Source organism: Eumetopias jubatus, unplaced genomic scaffold, assembly GCF_037043125.1.
Source record: "Eumetopias jubatus isolate StellerSeaLion01/CBP00866 unplaced genomic scaffold, mEumJub1_p1.0 scaffold_15, whole genome shotgun sequence".
In the NCBI taxonomy this organism is placed as follows: domain Eukaryota; kingdom Metazoa; phylum Chordata; class Mammalia; order Carnivora; family Otariidae; genus Eumetopias; species Eumetopias jubatus.
Genome location: NW_028274821.1, coordinates 49489691 through 49494848, shown reverse-complemented (window position 1 = coordinate 49494848; position 5158 = coordinate 49489691). Strand labels below are relative to the sequence as shown.

At 37.0% G+C, this 5158-nt stretch overlaps 1 non-coding gene across 1 annotated transcript; it reads right to left on the bottom strand.

Moving 5' to 3' along the window:
• Positions 1-3581: 3581 nt before the first annotated feature.
• Positions 3582-3685, bottom strand: LOC114218287 (U6 spliceosomal RNA). Its single transcript, XR_003611163.2, has one exon. It is a non-coding gene; the product is annotated as a U6 spliceosomal RNA (small nuclear RNA).
• Positions 3686-5158: the final 1473 nt, after the last annotated feature.

The following is a 5158-nucleotide window of genomic DNA, read 5'->3' as shown; positions in this document are numbered from 1 at the left end:
TCTACTTACAGCAAAGTACTTTTCAAATTAAGTTAATGTCTTTTGACAATAAGACGGCATGCTTGGCTTTAAGAATGATGCTACTAGAAATTAACAAAAGCCAGAAAGTTTATTTTGGATTGGAAGATTCACCTGAATGAGCAAAACTCACAGTAAAACTGTAGCAAACATCTCTTTGTGCTCAAATTTGCAATCTTAGTCTTATAGACAAAGCTGAAAAAAAGCAGAAGTGGAAGGAAAAAAAATTAAAACTCCTCAAACTATTTCTGGCAATCCCTGTGGGTGGTTTGATTTCTCCACCTAGATTTATCAACATTCCTGCTTATTTCTACCTACTTACGATTCAGCACCCAATTCTCCCCATACCTTAGCACTATGGAAGTTAAAATTTTAGTCTTTTAAAATGTTAAAACTCAGGATTATGTGTTTCAATATGAATACGTTATTATATACTGTCTACCCTGTTGTCAGGGAGATAGGTACATGGGTCAAAGTTGGAGATCAATACAAAAAAATAGGTTATCATCTGTCTGGAAAGAGCAGGGCTCCTTAGAAATGGTGACTCTACAGAAGGTAAAGCCACCCATGGGCAAATGAAAGGAATGTGGTAGATAAACCAAGGTCTCCATAACCCTCTAGAATTACAAGATAATGTTTGCACATATATAAATTTAAACCATTTCCCCACTTTAAAGAAAGATGCAAAGCACATGCTTGAGCTTCTTTAAAAAAAAAAGAACGAACATATATCAAGTCTCATAGTCCAATTTCCAAGTACAAAGTCAATCTCTGCCTAAAATGAACATGTTCAGGAGAGAGGGATCTCTTTGTGGGTTACTCAAGGTCTTTGTTATTTCCTCACTTGTCTCCACTAGCCTTTTCAATACTTAATGCTTATTACCCACACTACACATAGGGTAAAGTACAATTGTCTCAATTACAATAAGATTTTAATATTGATGAGGAGGCTGAAGACACAAAAATCAGACTTTAGAATTGTACAGAAATATATCTAAGGCATTATTTGCTAGTATATTCTTTCCTTTACAATTGTTTACTTTTCAACTAAATACCTGCATCCCTATTATCAAATTTTCAACACCTATATCTCCTTCTCACTCACAGCTATGGAACTTGCTTCCTAGTCCATTGAGAAAATGGAGGCAATCAAACAGAATTTACACAAGCATGCACCAAGACATCCACAGACATACATACCTGTACCTGACCCTGTTCTTCCTTACACCCTATTTTTTATGAACTATCTGTATATAATATCTCCATTTGCTCACCAGATACCACTCCCTCTCTATGAATCAAGAATATTATACCAGTAATTGTCCCTTTCCAGAATCATCACTTTCCCCTCTTTACTAGAGCATTCTAACTTATTTAGATAGAGATTTATTATAAGGACCAATATAAGCTACTAATCTCCTCCTCAACCCCTTTACTCTGCTTAATTTATCTCCATAGAACTTACCACCATCTGAATAATTACCTGTTTTCACCACCCACACTAGAATGTAATACATCTGGCGGATGCCCAATATTTTCAATGAATCAATCAAAAGCACATAGAGGTGCTCATAAATAATTACGGCACATGGTTGTTTTAGAGCATATAGTAGATGCTCGATGTTTCAAATGAAGAAATGAATGAAAATTAAAATCCTTGAACAAGCACTAATGAGTGCTTGTATCTGTAGTCTTACTCTTAAAATAAGCCAAATGAGAATACAATGATGCTCTAGGCTCAAAAACAACAGGTATCTGATCTCCCTAATAGTGCCTGGAGCAGATAGACCTTTGAAACAATTCCAATTCATCCAGAAATCCCAGGGATCATTAGGATCCAAAAAAGGAGCAAATTTCCGCCTCTCTGAAGTTGAGGCATATCAGAGCTGAGACAAAAGACCTGTGTAAGAAGCCAAGCCTTGTCACTGACTAGTTGGGGACTTCATCGAATTTATTTCATCTTTCTGAGCATTGTGTTTCTCTTCTATATGGGAGTGTTAATATCTTGACAATTGTCTTACTCGTTTTCCACTTCTCTGGGAATTTTCTTTTACACTTCCCCTCCTCCCTCAATTTTTCAACAATCTGTCTCCCTGCAGTGTCCCCATAGGATGACTTAACTTCAAACATCATAGAAAAAATAGATGTAAACGGAGGAACCACCTCACCCTCTTGCCACCTCATTCACAACTTGCAAAGGTGTCCACCTACCTGTCTCCCATCTGCCTGCTCCTAGGTCCAATGTGCACATGTGAGCTTTTAATCTCTTTTCCTCTTGCCTTCTTAAGGGCTTTATTTCTACTCTTATTTTCCCTCTACTCTGTATCACCAATTCAGCACTTTCTTTTCAATTATTTGCACCAGCATGCTAGAGTTTTCTTATACCTCTCATCTGAAACAACAAAGCAAAACAAAACAATAACAATGCAACAACAATAGCAACAGCACTGGCAATGAGAAACCTTCCGTAGTATAAATAGATCACAATTCATTCATTTCATTATTCCCATATCAAAGAATGCTTGGGCTATTTCCAGGTTTTATTTCTTTGTTTGCATTTTTTTTTATTTTTTAAATCTGCCATAAACGTTTCAGACATGTCTTCTGATAAACATGCATGAGTTTTTTCTAGATCAAATACTTACCAGTGATACTAATGGGACCTAGACTGCACACATCTTCAATTTTACCAGATAACACCAAAGTGTCTTCCTAAGTAATTGCACCAGTTCGCATTCCATGAACAGTATAAATTGTTCCATTTTCTCACCAAAGCTTATTATTACCAGATGTTTTGACATTTGCCAATCTGTTGAGTATCAAATGGTTACTTATGTAACCAAATGACTATAATTGGTATGTCCATAATTATTAAGGAGATTGAATAACTTTTAGTTGATAGATGACTTATACTTATCTCTCTGTGAAATATGCCTGTTCAGGCCTCTGGCCCTTTTTTTCTGTGAAATTCTTTGTCTTTTTCCTATTGATCTTTTTAAGAGCTCTCTATATATTCTGGAGACTAGTCATGTACTGGTTACCTGTGTTAGAGATATACACTCCCACTAGGTGGTTTGTCTTTTCTCTATGATAACTTTTGATTAAAAAAAATGTTTAAATGTACTAAAGTCTATTAATATTTTGCTTTATGGAATGTATACTTGTATCACATCTTGGACTAAGTAAGGCATGGTGTTTAAAATGCATGGTTTGCAGAGTTCTTCTGCTAGCCTGGGTTTTGGCTCCATGTTTCACCAGCTGTACAACCCTGTGTACTTAGCCTTAAATGCTTCAGTTGCCTCATCTGTAAAGTAGGGATAATCTTATAGGATTGTTGTGAGGATTAAATGTGTTAATATCTTTAACTTATTGTAACTGCACTTAACATTTTAAGTACTTAATAAGTATTGGTTATTTTTATTTAAGAAATTCTTTCTTACTCCCAGGTCATAATATATTCTCTTATATTTTCTTCTAAAAGATTTAAGGTTTGAATTTCAGACTTAAATCTTTAACCCATATAAATTTTATATTTCTGTAGAGTATGAGATATGGGCCCACAAAAATACATGGACCACTTCACAGATTTGTATATCACCTTTGCTCAGGAATAAGGGCTCATCTTCTTTGCATTGTTCCAAATTTAATATATTTAGTGCCAAAACAGGTGCTTTTGTAACATTTGATGCATTAATCTCCTACTTATTAATTTACTTATCTAGGCATCCACAACTCACACAGTCAGTTAGACTTCCTCCCTCCCCACTGACTGCCCCTCCTCAGTTCTCTTGCGGACCCCAGCTCCTCTAACTTGACCTTGAAATGTTAAATTGCTTTAGAACTGAATCCTATACCCTCTTTTTCTCGTACTCTAGTGCCTGGAAACTGAGGCCAAATTACATCAAATGCTGACTTTTTCACTGAGTAAGTATATGAGCAATTATTTAACTTCTCTTTGCCTCTGTTCCCCATCAGTAAAACTGATATAATAACATTTCTTGGGGCAGCTGGGTGGCTCAGTCATTAAGCGTCTGCCTTCGGCTCAGGTCATGATCCCAGGGTCCTGGGATCGAGCCCCGCATCGGGCTCCCTGCTCGGCGGGAAGCCTGCTTCTCCCTCTCCCACCCCCTCTGCTTGTGTTCCCTCTCTCGCTATGTCTCTCTCTGTCAAATAAATAAATAAAATCTTAAAAAAATTTTTTCTTACCTTGCTGGATTGTTATGAGTATTAAATAAACAAATTAACACATGTACATCACTTACAACAGTATTTGGTATTTGGCAGGTGCTGAATAAATAGTAGCTATTATTTTCTAGAGGATTTCAGTTAATCCTATGATTTTAAAAGTCACCTAATTGCTGATAATTTCAAAATTTCAGCCCTGGAATTTCCCTAAACTCAAGACTCAATATAGCCAACTGCTTACTTGGCTGTTTCATTTTTTAGAAGTGCAATAGGGATCTTTAACTTAGCACGACCCAAGCATAACTACCAGCTCAATCCAAGTCTTCCTCCTCAGAGAAAAATCCATTTGCTCTAGACAAAATCCATCACCCTTGATTTATTTTGATACTTTCTTGCCACATCCAGCCCCATGAGTTCTACCTCAAAAAGGCATCCCACATCTGATCATTATTGTATCATTATATGTATCACATACATCCCTAATTCTGACTTAGTTAGCAATGTCTTCTCTCACCTGGACCACCATCACAAATGTTCTCCTTTACCATATGCTTGACCCTATTATGGTCTTTCTTCCATTCAGAAGGGAGATTAAGTCAATCCAATCTAATATAAATCCAATCACTACCCCTCAGCTTAAAAGGGCTCCCTACAGCAAACACAATAAAATACAAACTCCTTCCCATGGAGTAGAGGGTCATAGATGATCTGGCCCCTGCTTACTTCTCCAGGCTCCTCTTCCTACACTCATTCACAGTCACTATGTCCCAGACACATACCTTCTTTCTGAATCTTAAATATGTAAACTCATTCTTATCTCAGGGCATTTGCACATTCAGCTTGGAATGACTTAACCCCAGGTCTTCACATGGCTGCCACCTCCTCAGCATTCAGATCCCAACTCAAAAGGTCACCTCATCGGAGATGCCCTCCTTGGACACCCCAGTTAAAATTT